Here is a 17,369-nt window from a genome sequence, read left to right on the forward strand (position 1 = left end):
AGAGATGTGTGATTAGTTTTCTTGCTGGTCATGTTTGCCACAGACAAAAAGCCAGCAACAAAAGCCATCATGTAATTACCATTAACCAGCATTCATGTTTTCCAATTTCTTACTTGCTGAGACTGAAGAAGMTTAAAGTCATTAGGCAAATGTGATTCACTTTCTTTGGTCCAAGCTTTAAAAGTTTTAGCTTTGAAGATATAGAATACCTTGGGACSCTATCAGCGATTTATTTTTCTCCGTTCCCCAATGGCTAAAATCCCTGGTTTCTCTAGCTATGCCTTACTCTAGTAGCTAGCCTTGTTGCTGGTTGGTGGTCACGGTGAGCACAYCTCCAGGTACAGGCATCACTCTGTAGCTACTTACGCTTTAAAGAACAGAAATGGCATTCATAATTTAAGCCCTGCTTTGTTAACGATGATGTGATAGTACTGTACAAAGGCCTCAGCCAAAATCAAATAGCCTCTCTGCTATATATATATATGTGTATATATATACATATATACATAGACATATACATATACATATATACATATATATATATGTTGAGAAGTTCTGTTTTGTAGGGCTGCAGTATTGTATGTGTAAAACATATAAATAATTGCAGCACATGGACAAGACTGTCTCATGGAGGAGAAGGTCAACCCTCACACTTGGGAGAAGACGCTCCACGGTGTTTCTTAGCTAGGTTATTTGGTTTCCAAATCATGGCTGGCCGAGGTCTCCCTCTTCAGCCCTTTTCTGCCTGCCCTGGAAACCCAACTGGGTTGCCCAGGCTCTGCATGACACTGTGTCCACTGCAACCCTCCAAATCTCAAGTATACCTCTTCAAGCAGCGYTTGCAAAGCTGTTGCAGGAAGGTCTCCTGCAATGCCTCTACCAGCGGTGGCCTTCCCCAGCCACATGCAGAGCAGTATGTAGTATACAGCAGGGTGCAGCYCCCCTTGCTCTGGTAGTGTGCAGTATTTACTGGAGCTGGGTTAAGTTTTCCTGAGGCTATGTCAGCATGGGTCCACACAGATGTTGTGCGGGTGGACCAGCTTCAGCTTTAAGGCAACCAGATGCCAACTCCAGCCATAAGAAAGCTGAGGTGTAGGGCTGTGGCTGAGGCCTATATGCTCTAAGCAACAGCAAGAAGTGGTTTACATGCAGGCGCTGYGGAGCCCAGGGAAGTACGTCTGAACTTATCTGTACCACCATGCAACCTGATGTGCACAAGCTTCTCCCAGGAAGCCCAGATTGAGAGTGCGACCTCTGCCTTTGCTGCAAAACCTACCTTCCCCTCCTGCAAGTCTGGATAGCTTCAGGCCCTGCTTCGTATTTCCCGACACTCTGAGAACTTGCATTTGCAGTAGCTGGCTTTTGATTATACCCATCAGAAATCTTTTCTGCTGCAGGTATAAAAGATCAAACCTCTGGTACTAAGTAGTCCATCTGCAAAATACTTCACAGACACAAGCAGTCTGAGTGGGCAAGTTTGAAGTGAGTTTGCCCCCCCACCCTTTTATTCTTTTGAACTCACTGTRTAGTTATCAGTATTATCTTTATTTGCAATTGGTTAGGTCAGACTTGCTACACAGGGAAACCATGCACAAAGACAAGCAGGAGGAAACCGATAAAAATAGAAGATATGAGCAATCAGAAGTAAGCAGCACATTCTTTACAGTTGATAACCGGAGTAGTAATTATCTTATATAATATCTTATGGCATCCTGTTTCATTTTTACACTTCATTATCGCTGTGCCAAACTCACTCCCTAATCTCCTTATCCAGCTGGAGCCATCAGCTACGCGTGTGAAACCTCCATGAAGCCTTTCTCAAGCAATTGCTCAAGGGACCAGCACAAATGTGATTGCTTGGCGAAGCAGGCTGCAAAAGGTCATGCTATGTTTCACTGGGGACGTGGGCAGGAGTCTGTTCCTTGAGACCAGAGCTGTCCGCTGACCTGAATTCATGGGCAGGTTCAAGTAGAGAAATGGTCCTAGTCAACTGCCTTCAAATGACAAGAAGCAAAAGCCCATACTCTGCCAAAAATGTTCCAGCAAAGTACTTATTCTTGCCACTTCTAGGGCAGAGCTTGCAAGCGTCATTGTTTTTAAAAGCTAGTTTCCAACAATGTTTATRAATGTCCTTCAGATCAAAGAAAAGGGAAAATGTACATAAATACAGATGGCAAATGCATGGCTGCTAAATCTAGATTATGACCATCTGATCTGATTCAGCAGAAAAAGAGTCAAAGACTCTAATGCAATAATTTCTCCAGCAGACCCAGAATTTCTGGTTGGGCTACAGCATGTTATTTTTAGGGGCACACCCAGGCTTGCTGAAAAAATTCCTCCGCTCCATCCCCAGAATTAAAACACTGRGCTAGGGGCCACCAACCTTCCAAGATGAAGAGCCAAGCAAAATAAAATGTGATACCTCAGTGTAAGAGCACTTGCTCTAAAAAGTGCTTAATTTGGTATTTGTCTCATGAGCTGTAACAGTAGTTTTATGGCAGGTACACYATACACCACTAAACACAGATGACCTTTACAGAAATACACTGTTTGATATTGCCTAACATCCTGCAGATGGATTCTTGGAATATTATAGTTCTAGTTTTCTTTCTAAATGCAGTAGCTTTCACACTTTTATGAGAAAAAAACAACATATTAGCTGAGCTGCAGGCATTCAGCCTGATTTGATCCCAACGATCAGGTAGCAGGTGCTGATCAGCAGAGCATGGTTACCTGACATGGGGGAAAKGCTCTTCTCTCAGTACCTGCCCTTCAGCAGCACTTCTTCTGCTCCCCCCACTTCAATATGCCCCGCCAAATCTCCCTTCTCTGTCATGTTCCTGGCCATCACCCCTACCTTACTGGCCACGGTACCTCACTCTATTAGCCCCTACTAGTATCTCCCACCTCCAACTCCTCAGGTCYCCAGTGGGCAGAACTAAGCATAACCCTTTGGCCAAGTGGGGACGTATCAGCGGAGGATCTACCCCATTGTTCCCAGAGCCTTAGTTCCTATTTCCTTTTTCCTTATGACCTCTAATTGCAACTGGCAGGGTAATTTGTCAGGGAAACTGTTGATTCAGCGACTGTTCTGGTTCATTGTTGTGCACATAAGCCTCAAACCTGTGGTCTTTATTCAGGCCCATGGCAACAGCAGGCTTAAGGACCTCCAATCTGATGGAACATTCTGCCCTTGCAATTTTTTGTTTATTATCAGCTTCTCACCTAACAATGCAAAATGATTCTGGGAAAAACGTGCAAACAGTAACTTCATACCAACTCTGCACGTGCAGGCTAGATTGCTTTTCCAGGCTGTTCAAGCCAAGCTAGCCCCGCAGGTGCCTGTGCAGTTTTACTCACAGCAGTTCAGCTCCCAGGGCCCGAGAGGTGAATCTGAGGTGAATCTTAGCTAGATCCAGAGGGTGGAGGAAAAAAAAAATCAACTCTTACCACTTTTTTATCATTTTTCACTTCAATATGCAAGAGTTATGGTGCAGAAATAGACAGTCTGGCACCATGTATCAGTTAGGTACCTTCTGTAAACTAGGTAGCCGCAGAGATTTACCTTCTGGCAGCCTGTGGCAGGACTGAAATGCAAAATTAACTGTCTGCTATGCCTCTATTTATTCCCCCCCCCCCAAGTAAGATCTTTCTTTAATACCCACAGTCCAACAGTCCTTGCACCTAAATTTTGACCTTGAGCGAAGGTTTGTAACGGAATAAAATGTAACTTGAATGAAAATAAGCATACAAGGAACATACTGTTCCTTGCTAATCGGGTTTCCAGTGGCATTGGCTAGCTCACTATAAATATAGGCAATAGGGAGAGGACCTTYTTTCCAACAGATTATTTCATCTGATAAGTGCACATCAAACAACCTCTTCTGGATTTCCTTGAATATATGTTGCTTCTCAYCTCTGTTCCTAGAATTCACCAAAACGCAGAAATTACTATACTTTTGGAGTTACCACTAGGGCCCAGGGAATGTCAAATATCCAGGATGAGCTTGCTGGGGGCTCAAGGAGACCAAACAGGAGCAATGGCAGCATCCYAATGAGATTTCCTCTGTGCTCTCTGATGAAGAAAAATAAATAGAAAATGTGCTTTCAGGTACTGTGCCGTAAGGCCATCATCCTGCCTTTATAGGTCTCTTCCTGGATGTCCGTTTAGAAACCAAACTTTAAGAAGCGTTGCCATGAAAGGACACTTCTCAGCACATTTGGAACAAGCCGCTGACTACCAGAGGCTGTGATGGAAATCYGTGACACTTCCCTTCTTACTTGCTCTCTAAGCATCCACTAATAGCTCCTGTCTGTGTCAGGACAGGGCAAGGCAAACATTAGGTCTGACTATCAGGGCAGTTCTTCTGGATTTAAATGATGATATTCATTTCTCTTTGTTATYTTATCTTTATAGCACATGACGACCAACATGTGGCCTGCAAGGGAACTGGCCTAGTCTGAAGAACAGTATTATATGGTGAAAACTRGTATGTTGTGTTCCTATGGTATAAAAAATATATGAAGCTTCCGCAGCTCGATGTGTGTTCAGTTTTCTGTGGCACAGCACATGGGTGCCAAGGCATGAYCACAATAAAAACAGACAAGTGTTGCACAAGTTAAATGGCAATGAGGCCTGTTGCCCCTCCTAGCTCCAGTTTTTCTGCTATGACCCCAGGGACCTGGGGGCATCTCAGTCACACCAGCAGCACTGGCTCTTCCTTCCTTCCTTCCTTCTACCAGCTCTAGGCAGCTTTCTTCTTCCTTCTCTGACTTCCTCTAATGAGAAATGAAAGAAGTAGTGTCTTTTGCCTTACCCTGAGTGTGGGTTTTCCTCTATTTTTCCACAGGAGCAGTTGTCCATTCTTGGGACCTGCAGAGAATTAAGTAGTGTATTAAAATTAAAAAAGGGAGAAAAGGGATGTTGCAACCTGACCATGGTTCTATCAAGCATTTTTTGTGTTACATGTTATGATTTTTTCACTCAGTGAAGAGGGCAAACACATACCTATTGCAGGGACCTGACCAGCATATACCATTAAGTACCCYATTGCTCGGATGTGTACTCCTAGCCTGCTCAGAAGAAACGTTAAACTCCAGTGCAGGCAGTTCAGGCTAACGCATTTTATCTGGAAATCTTCAGGGAAGAGGGAAGAAGAAACAAGCAATTACAGTGACTGGGAAAACACAGGGCAACCTGTTAAACTGCCTGGCTCACTGCTGTCATGTGGGCCCTTACCCGGMATGCCTCCCTAGATCATGGGCCCACAAATACTCTTACTTTGCTGACACCTTCACCTTCCATTTTTGGGACGTTATTGGTGGATCCTAGATTGTTGTCCTCAGAYGACCAGCCAATGATTTAAGTGTCCGAGTCAAGGTCAATATCCTAGAAGTTCACCATAGTGATGGTGTCCTCCTCTTCCACTTAACTTGATGATCAGCTGAGTGCAATCGGGAGTGAAATATGGGAGGAAAAAAAGCTGTTTGTGCAGTTTCTGCCTATGCATTATGCCATGGATATACCAGCACACCTCACAGATCTTGTCGGTCTTCCATGGCCTGCTGTGCTTGTTTCTCCTGCTTCAGCTCCTCTATTTCTCTGGGGAGGGCACTTCTCYGGTGTGGCCACCAGACAATGGCCACTGCCGCAGTCCATGCTAAGGCTGTCCCRGGGTGACGCTGTCCTGAGCAAGAGCTCCTTAATGCGTAGCCTATAGTGGAAACAGGAAGTGAAGCACAGGATGGGAGTGGCAATTRCTTTTATGCTGTCTTGAAGATGATACTACTCAAACTCTCTTACCATGTGTTTTGGAGAGGAGCCAAAAACGTGAACTTTGGACCACAGTAGATGCAGATCTTTGTTTCCCAGGTACAATTAAAGGACTATATCCAGAGTTTTACTGCTAGTGGATGAGTCAGAAGAGACAAAACCRGCATGTGTCTGAGAGACAACACTCCTGAAGTGGTTACGTCTGTACAGAGACTGCACTTGAAGTGAATCAGGTGGTGGAGCATGGATAAGTCAGCAGTACTTTTTCTAAAGCACCCTCTGCTCTGAAAGGATGGGTTCCAGCCGCCCTGGCTGTGACAGCTGCTTCTCAGCGATACGGTGTCAGACAGCATTAGAAAATAAAATCTCCTGGCAAAGGAAGAGTCTGAGAACAGTGGGAGAACAGCAAAGTGTGCGGAGGTCTGGCACAGTGGAATATCGGGAAAGCTGAAAGTGTTTAGAAGGATCAACCAATAAATGTAGGAAAAACAATAAAAAAGGATTTAGGAAGACAGTAAAGAAACAGAGAGCAAGCTTAACTGTCCAAGACTCTTGTCATGAGACTCACTCTTAAGACAATCTAACAGCATTGTTTTGCAATATGACTCACATTGCGTATCCCRTGGAAGGCAGAGGGTTTTTTCTTTCATCTAATGGGTTCAGGATGCAGGTTTCTCTGTATCTGTTTCCGAGGACACATTATTGGGACATTTAAAGGTCCTGTTGGAATAACTGGATAAACGGAGTGTAGGCACATCAAGGGAGCTATGTGGCTGCAGTGCATGGGCACTGCCAACTGGGATGCAGAGCAGAGACTCCTGAGCAGATGTGCCAGCACCATGTTCTTTCCATTTAGCCCTGTAGAGATGCCAGTTTGTAATCGGCAGTGTTTRACATAAATACTCAAAGATTCAAATGCTATTTCTCTCACTCTTGCTCTTACAGAGACAAATGGGTCACCAGATAACCAGGACTAGCCCAAAGGCCTGCTATTGCAAGAGCAAAGTGCAAACTCTGCATCACCCTCTGTCATAGAAATCCAGGAAATGCGATTCATGACATGCTCTGACCTGTGCAAGAGACCATGTGCACTGCCTTGCACTGGTGCCATTACCATTAATCCTCACTGTCAGCCACCATGAGTGCCCCTTCTCAGCCTCTTCCAGGAGGATGACTCAGCTGTCATTCACAGCTGAGAGGAAGCTGAGAGGAGTCACAGACTCACTCTGCCCAACCAGAGACCTTGGAAGTTTTTTTTTGTGCATAAAATAGCTCAATGATCTATCAAATCCTACCAGGTTATGCCTGATTTTCTGCAAACTGGGGTCTCCTCTAGTACTGGCTGCTCCAGCTCTTTGCAAAGCAGGTCTCCTCCCAGTGCTGCAGCACCCTGCCAGCCTTCCTGAGCATTGTGCCTCTGCATCCCAGGTGAGCCTGTCTCTAAGACTCCTCAGGGCTCTCCAGAAAACAGCAACCCCCAGGAGGATTGCTGGGGATGGGGCACCCTTCAGTCTCTCTATCTGGAGGATGGTTTGTTCTCCTGCATTCCTGTAGAAAATGCCTGCCAGTTTTTTTAAGAAGTCGTGTGACTTGCATGAAAGTAGCATATAGGATTTTGGTCCTCTCTACTACTGCCCCTGATGACCGGTGTGGTCTGTCACAAGGACTTGTCCACATGAGGAATGCTCCTTTGCTCATTTTAGATCCAGACATTCCTTCATTCCACTTCCTCCAAGGCAGTCGGGTCACCCTTGCTCAACAGGAAATATTGCTTGAAGACATGATCCACCTTATATCCCACAGGAGTGAGAGCATGGAAAACAAGTTAGCATGCTGCAGAAGAAAGTGTGCATGGGAAATGCTTAAAGTCTGAAGCTCATCTGGGCTTGTCCAGGCTCTTCAATAGTACACTGAATCTTCCATTCCTGGCTCATTCCCACCCACAAGATTTTAAAGACATGTCTGCCTGTCTTGATAATGCTCCATATGTGCTCCCAGGTGTCCTTGGCATGGACACCAGTTCAATTTCCACTGGCCCTTTTATCCCACGCCACAGTTTTGATTCTTCATGTAATGTTGGCAACACTAAAATTCTACATTAGTGCAGAAATACAACTAAAGTACTCCTACTGATTTGTATTTTTTTTCTTATGTTATCTTTAAGGAAAAAATAAATGGTATGAGGATTAGATCTTCAAATGATATGCTCAAGTATATCTTCTATAAAGCTGATGTAAACATCCCAATTTATTTTGAGGTCTCTATATCTTCATTGAAAGACTGTCAAAAATTTCCCCTTGGCCTAGCTATTATGCTTGTGCTCCAAACCCATTCCCTCATTCCTCATTCCTTTTTAAAAGAAAGGTGTCATCTGGCACCAGCATAGACTTCTAGGGCTGTGGGTGGAGGAAGGAGGCTGTCTCCATTAGGCAGGTGCTGAGTGCTTGTTCCTGTTTAAGGGAATGGTTATGGCTGCACACCTCTCTGCATCCATACCGCAATGGGATCCAGCCCTGTGATGCACTCCTACAACTTCCGCCCTTGTAAAGAAATCCTCCCCTCTCCTAAACATCTAGGCTACCCCCACACCTTCATTCACTTTACAAGGAATTGCATCTGCATGTTTTCTCCAGGTAATGTGGCATCCTTTTTGTCCTGCCTTTGGGAAGGAGAAGTAGGAATCCTACATACTCAGCCTTGATATGACTAAGGATGACATTCATCTCACAGCACTTTTGCTGTCTTCAGGTTAGAGGTTGACACTAATCATACAGTCAATAGAAAGAAAGCCCATCCTGAGGGCACGTCATGCTAAGAGAGATGGGCTCATCACCTTTGGGGTTGCGTGTCCCCCTCTGTTGAGTAGAGAAGCCCCCTGTATAGTCCCAGTCACTGAGAAATATCCCACCTTAGCTGTGTGCAAGCTTGTCCCTGTCCTATCCCCAAGTGGTGTGTCAGTACAGATAGACATCATCACCAATGGATTTGTTATCACTGTTAATACTTTTACATGTTCATTTGTTTTCGTTCCCAAGAAAAACGACCRAGAAATCTAAGGAAGGGGTATGAAAACAGGTGTCTTTTCCCTCCTCATATTCTAGCTTGGGAGAGAGGTGGAGAAGGAGTTGCAAAGGAGACTTGGAGCGGTATATACATAGTGGGGCAAACAGAGCTTGGGAAAGAGCATCCTTTTCCCGGCTCTGACCACGCTACCTCCAAAACTAGAAACAGGATAGTGACTTTAATGGCTGCAGAGAAGCAGGCTAACGAGCCATGCTGCAGCACCCTGTTGACCCAACTATGCCATTTCCAGGGCTCTCACTGGCATCTCTGCATGGCCTCGAGTAGTGCCCTGCTGATGTACAGGCTCACTCACAGCCAGCCTCAGTCTCCAACACAGCCCTGGGCAAGACTGTATAGATAGGCCAGCTGGTATTTTGTCTTCTCCACTGGGTTTTGTCTCGGCGTGATTATGGCTTTAGATTGTTAATACTCTCAGTACCACATTTCACTCCTAGAGCTGGAGGTTAGCTGTAGAAGTCCTGCAATATTACACAGATAGGGAATGCAGAAGAGGGAATTTACCCCCAACTCTTTTTCTCAATAGGCCTGACTGCCAGTGAACCCCCAGATCTCGTTTTCTCCACTCAATCCCAGAATCAAAGAATCACAGAATGGTAGAGAACTGGAGATTATCCAGTCCCACTCCCCTGCTCAAGCAGGGTCACCTGGAGCACACTGGACAGGATGGCATCCAGGTGGGTTTTGAGTATCTCCAGAGAAGGAGACTCCACAACCTGTCTGGGCAACCTGTTCCAGTAGCTCCCTGCTTCTGGCTTTGTGCTCTTGCAGCCTCTGCATTTGTTAGCCAAAGGTGCAGCTCATCTAACGAGCAGCTGATACTTTCAAAGCACTGTGTGCATTGAATCCAGCAAAGATTAGACTGAAAAAAAGGAGTAGTTTGAAACTGAGTCCCGCAGCAAGATTTATGAATCTGTCTGACCATAGTTTAATAGCAATAGCTGCTGATGCTTCCTGAAGGCATACAGACCCTGCTGTCATGGGGCCCTGGTTACCATAGCTTTTAATAGTCTTACTCCTTCCTGTCTTTTGGCAGGGAAGAAAAACTAGCTTACTTTAGCTTAAGCTTTTCTCTTTACTGAGATGGCTGTAGCGGAACTGTTCTGGCATCACAAAGTGTCCCTCTGATAGCAAATGTCTGTGGCTCCCATGGCAAAATCTGAGCTAAATCAGAAATGCTGTAAGCTGCAGTCCATGTTATATGTTGATCATAAAAGGGGACTTGAATGTGAAGGAATGTAACTTGTATTGTTTTGCCATGTAGAAGGTGGATGAACTGAATAAAGTGCCGATGCCCAGCTGGCAGAACAGGATAGAGGAGGCTGTGGCAGAAGGATGTAACATGAAAGCTAGTAAGGTTGCTTCATTGAGCAGCCTCTTTCCCATTCCTGCCAGTGCTTTGTTTCCCCATCCTTCCTCCCAAACGGTGAAGCAGGAAGAAGAGGGACATAGGTGCACACAGAATGCGGAGAAATAACTGTGTATCCCCTTTCCTGTTGCTTTAAGAGGTGGCATCAGCCATGAGGGAAAACTCGAAGAAAGTTTCTTCCCACTTCTGAATGTCGCTGACTTTAAAAATGACAGATCTATGATGAATAATCAAAACTCAGCCTTGGACACATAATCTGTTCTCATACAAGCTCTGTCCAGCAACAAGCACCTGCCTGGAGAAGTCTTTGTGCTTTATTTCACCCTGAACTGAGGCATGTGAGTTCTCATCAATGTTACTCTCACCCGCCGCAAGATGAGGGAAYATACAGCCACTTGCCTGGAGTCCCCATGTTGTACAAGCCTCGTCTGTCCATAGGATCCTGTTACCACATTACTTTGGTGACACTCCCTCATGCATAATGTGCCTGTGATTACTTGCCAGAGATGAGAAGCAGAGGCCACTCCTCTCTCATGCTCCTTAAATAGTTAAATGCATTGGTCAGCTGGGAAAAGCCTCACAGCTGAAAGGGGTGCTGCTCCCAGGATATAGCCAAGTCTACAATGTAAGYAAGCTGTTCGAACAAGTACAACATTTTGTAGCTGTTGTTATGGTACCTGGTGGGTCTGGAACATCTACATGGAGATAAAGAGGCACTATTTTAAGAGGGGCTATTTTTGAGATCTTTAATCTTCTTGATTATTATGGAAACAGATTTTTCCTAAAGTGCTGTTCTCTGAAAATTAACTCTGTTTAACATTCAAACTACTAGTCACTTTTTGAAAATTAACTAGCTAGGGCATTACACATATAGCTATATGAGTACTTTTGTATCTTYGTGTGTTTGTGTTTATAGTTTACACACGTATCTGTGTGCATACCTTTATGTCCATGGATTTATGCTTATTTATGTGATAGATGATAGTAATGAATACTTACAGCTGATACATCCGGAACATACCTATGCCTATTCTCAAAGCAGAAAATAGTTAAAATGGAAAAATAATGCTTTGGCTGTGGAGAAAAGCAGCGGAGAGGAAATTGTGTAGAAATGAGATGAGTCCCACTGTGGAAGAAAAAGCTGATTTGTAGCCTGTGTATCTAATATGAGGATGGGGAGAAAGTGACAATACGGTCACCTGAAGTCTCAGGGAGCACTGATGTGGCATCCCTGTATCTTTCCAGCATCACATGTGTGGGGGGTGGTGTGTATACACAGACAAATGACAGAGTCTTATTTGTACAAAACCATTAAAACCTGTTTTCTCTCTCCTAAAGGCCTGATGTGGCACAACAGCAGTCACTAATTCTTCCCTAGATGCCGCTAAAGGCACATTCTCATTTTTGGTGAATACTTTCATTTTTGGGTGAATACTAAGGTTCTGCAGGCCTTTCAGTTGCATTACACGTGTTCTTGGGCTCCAAAATCCACTGGCTAAAAGTCCCCAGTGTACTGTGTGCCTGACCTGAGGAGAGTTAGGTAGTTGTTAAAGTAATGGGTGATGTTCTGCTCCTTCAGCTTGTTATGTCATTTGCCTCAAGTGTCTCATTATTTTTTTCTGTGGATTTGCATCTTTAGCGTTGGTTTTCTGTTGTATTTCATATAGGAGAGAAAGCCTTTCAAAATGTGGCCCATTACATGCATCTGCCCCTGTTTTCAGAACATACAGGGTTTTACTGCAGTTAGACAATATATGGCAAACTTTTCAAGTGCCAGTCCAACATTTAACTGGTGCCAGTTTTATGGAGCACTAAGTACTAGACACTTCAGAGAGTAATGTATGAGGAATTGCATGTAAAAAAAAATGTGCTTTTGAACTAAATTTTAAAAATCCAACAGTCTGTATGCCTCACTAAAGGACCAGACCTACTCYAGTAATGGCAGGAAGCTGATGCCAAGCGCAGTAACCCAAGGGCAGTGCTGAGTGGTGGTTCCCAGTCCTAGATCATCTTTCAAGAAAATAAGATGAGAGGTCCATCTGAAATCTGTCCTGCCTCTGGCCCACAGCAGAGATCTGAGAAAGGGTTTAAGGTGGCCCATGAAGCAGCAGAACATGGTTTTGAAAAGAGTGCAGACCTCCCACTGCAACAAAATGCTAGCAGTGGTAGGCATCGGAAGTAACAAATCTGAATAAAAGAGCACTCAAATGTTAGCCTCACTTTTATTTGGTTGTAAATGAGTATAGCTGCAACAATCAGGCACAACATAGTCTGGGAGCTAGAGGGATATTTCTTCAGCGGGAGAGGAATTGCAGAAAGTTAGGGTGTCCACGTATCAAGAAAAATAAGGAGCACTGTTGTATACCTGAACTTTGGTGCTCCTCAGGTGTAGCACCCATTATGGCACTGACCACTAAACCTAGGGCAATGGGTATGGCAGAAYGTGGTGGAGAGACAGGGAAGAGATATTAGGATTTTTGGAGCAAGAGAAAAAATCTTATTGTCAGAAATCAATTCATTTTCAGTAAATTTTTTTCAGAATTAAACTTTCTGTCAGTGCCCACTTAAGGTATAGATCACTTATTTTTTAAATTGTGCTCTCTGAAAGGGGAGCAACAAGACAAATTTCACTTTTGCAAAGTGTTATGAACACTGATYTCTAACTGAACCAAGTATATATAGTCAGATTGGATTTGGGTGCAAAGGTGTTTTGTAATTCACAGCCAGTTTGATTGCATCTGATTTGGGAAATCGCAGGGATCTTGCCTTTTTATTYTTCTATATAGACCCCAAAATCCTGGTTAGCTGAAGACTAAATCCTACCCTAGCTAGGTGGTCCAAAATGCCCACTATTGCTGCAGTTTGTGATATTTCCCAGATGTGTTTCCAGTTCCTGTGCTGTGGCTGTAAATTTCCTCATGCCTCTGCACTTGGGTGTCATGTAAGCTGTACGCTCGACTCATGTAACCGACAGCAGGGGTTATTTGGCTATTAATAGATTCCAGGCAGACCAGTCACAACGCAGCCAGCGAAGTAAACACGTTCATTAAAAGATACTAATTGCAAGGAGGAGGAAACCTAACCAGGAATAGCTCATAATCATCCAGGATGCTCAGGCAATTTCAAACAACCAATGAGCGCTTGCACGTTCAGGTGACAGGCCCATCACAACTGGCCCGGAGAGGAAATGCCTGACTTCCCTGAGTCAGCAGCAGCGATCATCACAGCGCGGGGCGCGCGGAGAGGAGATAAAACATCCCTTGCCGCCAGTGCCTGGTCTGGAGAGAGCAAGTAGGATGAAAAAGAAAAGGAGGCCGCCAGCTGCGGTTGCCGGTTGCCCTGACGTTGGGTTCGGACCATGAGCTTTTCCGAGGGTAATGCTCATTTTAATGCTGCCAAATCTCTCTTGGGGACTGGAGGACTGAGCTGCTCTGAGGGAGCTTTCTCTAGTCACCATCAGAAAATTCTCTCTCTTTTTTCTTTCATTCTGATATCCATAGCAAGCTCTTTAAATGGTTTCTTATACGAGATTTAGGGAAGTGGTCAAAGCCTCAGGTGTTRTAAATCACCAGAGCTAGTTCTGAAATATGTGGGGTTGTATCTTCAGTTTGTAYAGTCCTTTTGAAACCAGAAGAGCAACACTGGTTTACCAGCACGGGATGAAAAACAGTAAAAACAGCAGCAAGGAAAATAAATGACTTTAAATTAATGGAAGTGATGTATTTGAGGTGAAACTCTTGGCTATTTACAGCTGGACAGACCTTATGGGTAGATTTGCACAAAGCTTTTCTGTGATTATAGCATACTTCCTAAAGAAGAGTATTCCAGAGAACCAAAAACTATACATAGATTTGTATCAAATCTGTCAAATTGTTGCTGCCAAAAGAAATAGATTATTTGGATGTGGGAGTGGGAGATGGAGTCAAAACTTTTCATCTTGAGATTTTTCAAAAGGAAGGACAATTTTTTTTTAGAGGTAATGGTTTAATGTTTCTTGCACTAAAAATGACTTTGAAAATAATTCTTAAGGAAAATGAATGTAATTTGACAGAAAATATAATTTCTTTCTTAAGTTTCCTTCTCAGTGAGATATCAAGCTTATACCAGTTTGTATTCATTTAGTTCCTTCCCACTTTTCCCATTTTTTTTGTCAGTTCAGCAAGTTTTACTGTAGGTGATTTATTGCGAATTGCTCTTTCAATCAGGATCCAAAGCTCTAATACAGTACTGCTCTCCCCTTGCTTGAATGGTATTATTACTTGAATTATGGTGCCCGTCCTCATGTTTACATCATGATAGACATGGGATCTGACAATGTTATTCCTTTGTCCTGATTTTGATGGTAGGTCACTACCAACACAGTCAGCTTAATGGGGAGTTGTGTATGYCTRTGCGTGTGCATGCACATCTTTAATGCAGTGAGCAACAGTGTCTGATTCTGTTGATGTGGAATAAACTTTCCRCTGCCTTTCATAGTGGCTCTGTGCRTGGAAGAGACAGCTGAATGTGGTAAGGTGCACAACGGAGGAGATGCAGTGTGAAAAACTTGAACTAGAAGACACAAAAGGACAGGAATGCATTAACCAGCTAAGTTGATTTATTGTTTTGTTTTGTTTAGCTTTTGCAGCCAGAGTGGAAACAGAAAATGGATTTCAACAACCGCACAAATGACAGTTCAGTCATGCAGAATTTACTCCAGATGTTAGTGGAAGAAAAGAAGACTCTTCGGTTCAATAATTTCAGCAACCCAGCCTTGGAGTTGCAAGAGGAGATAATGGCCTCTTTTTATATCCTCATCATCGTCGGGTTTTTTGGCTTTCTTTTGTTTGTCATGATGCTCAGCAATATTGTTTCTAGTAAGCCTGARAACTACATTGACTTTCTCTACTCTGGGAAGCTTAACCTGCCAAGAGCCAAGGTGGAGCTTCCGGGAAAAGACAGCAAAGATACATTCATTATTATCAACAACACTGCCCTAAYGGAGCTGCAAAAGCAAGATGACAATAACAACACTGTGTCTGAGACACCAACCACAGATGCAGCTCTGAGGAATGTATGAAAATAGGGATTTTTACTATTTTGCTGTGCATAAGGAACTGAAACAGAGATATTTTTCCTTCAYAAAAGGAAGAAACTAGGAGCTGTGCCAGGACAGATGCAGATYGGTCTTATGTAAGCTTCCCAAGCACAGCTGTGAAAGTACCTGAAGTGAAACCTTTGCTATTTCAGCCCCAGGCTTTTGGAGAAGAGGCTGGAAATCAAGTCCTTACTAGCCTAGCTCTTCATGGCTGTTTTTATAACTTGCCTCTCAGGAGAATAGAAGGCCTTCCTCTTCATGCGGTTGCTTCAGCAGGCCAGTATTTTTCCARTTGGGGTGCTGTTGGGGTGCCCATTTGCTGGTTTTATTTATTTATTTATTCGGAGGTTTGGTGTGGCCAGCAAGCTCTCTGGTGTGTACTCTGCAACAACGTTCATGGCAAGTCCATCTTCTCCATCATGCTGGAGCACCCAGAAGTGGAGGCAGGCTGAACTCCATGTCTAGTCCTTCTGGAAGAAAGATTATTTCAAGGTCTGCAGGCACATGTGAGACTTGAACTTGTTTGCTCGCTTGGCAGGCTTGGTCTGGAGCGAGTTTTTTGACTATGGTCACTCATTTCTCAGCAGGTCTCTTCCTGCATGTCAGACTTTCACCAAAGCCCAGGACAACAAGGAGACCCAGGACATCTTGGCATCTCTCCAGGGTCCCTCTCAGGGTCTACTGATGGCCACTAGAGCCACARAGCCACAAGTGCTGAGCCACCATTGTACCAATAATCCCTGACAAATGCTTTCAGTGTTTAATGCGAACCCTGTCAACATAAAAACCCACACCAAGCCCTCAGCATCTCCTGCTTCCTTGGGTGGTTGACAATAAGCAGAGGGGTTACGGAGTAGCTTGAGGGGGCCATCCACCATGACACAAGCCATGAAGCCTCAGCAAACACAAGAAGGAGCAGCTTGCCTAGCAAGCAGCTCAGTGATGTTCAATCTATGTTCTGCAGAGCCTGGGGCACAGGGGTGCAGGACAAGTAGCTGCAGTGGGGCAAACCTATTGTCAGACAGTTTAGACTTGCTATACTGGGTCCACATATTCACTGGAAATTTTTCCAGAGTCTGCAAATCAAAATTACTGAAAACTACTGGTGTAGATACTATAAGAACTTGAAGGTATTTTATTGAGGAAGAAACAATTCTATAAAACTTTGTAAAAGAGTATGCCTGTGGGTGGATGTTGCTGGTTCCACTCAACAACTTTTTTTTTTGTCTGCTGTTTTTTGTTACTGATGGGAGAAAAATTCTCACCAGTTTTATTCCCTAAGAAAAATTGCCCCCCAACATCTTTGTCCTCTCTTTTTTTCTAACTTTTCTTAAATTGTTTTTTTCTAAATCTGTTGCTTCATGTTTTGTTCTTGTGACTTTTTTTTTTAATATATCTCTGGCTGCCATGATATAGAGTTATTATTATGGGATTTTGCCACTGTTCAGTCCAAGCCAATTGCCTACAAATGATTTACTTCATGTGGACCGTACCCTTAAAGGGAATTTCCAAAGACTGACTTAGTAAGACAGGTTCCAAGGCTGATACTTTCAGCTGATAGCCAAGATGAAATCCACACTGCTATCTTGGCTCTCTATATTTCTTGCTTGAATTCCAGAGATTCAGCTTTTCAACACAGACATCTCCTTTTTTGGACAGGTGCATRGTCCCCAGAGACTGTCTCCAGCAGAGAATTATTAGGCAGTTCAGTTAGTTTTGGAACCCGTTTTCTTTGGCTTCATTATCATGTCTGGTTTAATAACTGCTAGATTTGAGCCAGAATCTGCTATTTATGCTCACAGCTCCTGACTGCACTCAGTAGCCATGCTCCAATTACTGCAGCTCAGCTATTCAGATCTAAAATCGAGAGGTGTTTTGGAGGTATGAAAAACACATTCAGTTCCAAGTCTGTCCCTTCTCRGTGTGGGGGTTTCCCAAAAGAAGGCAAGTAGTCCTTTTGGAGAAGGATCAATTTCTGCCCAGTGCCAGCATTTAAAGGAGGCTTAGTGTGACTTCTTGCAACAGTGACAATTCTTCCTGCTTTGCAAACTAAGTTTATCTGTTTTTCC

The sequence above is a fragment of the Rhea americana genome, unplaced genomic scaffold (genome assembly GCF_003343005.1).
Source record: "Rhea americana isolate MKP2758 unplaced genomic scaffold, rheAme1 scaffold_130, whole genome shotgun sequence".
In the NCBI taxonomy this organism is placed as follows: Eukaryota; Metazoa; Chordata; class Aves; order Rheiformes; family Rheidae; genus Rhea; species Rhea americana.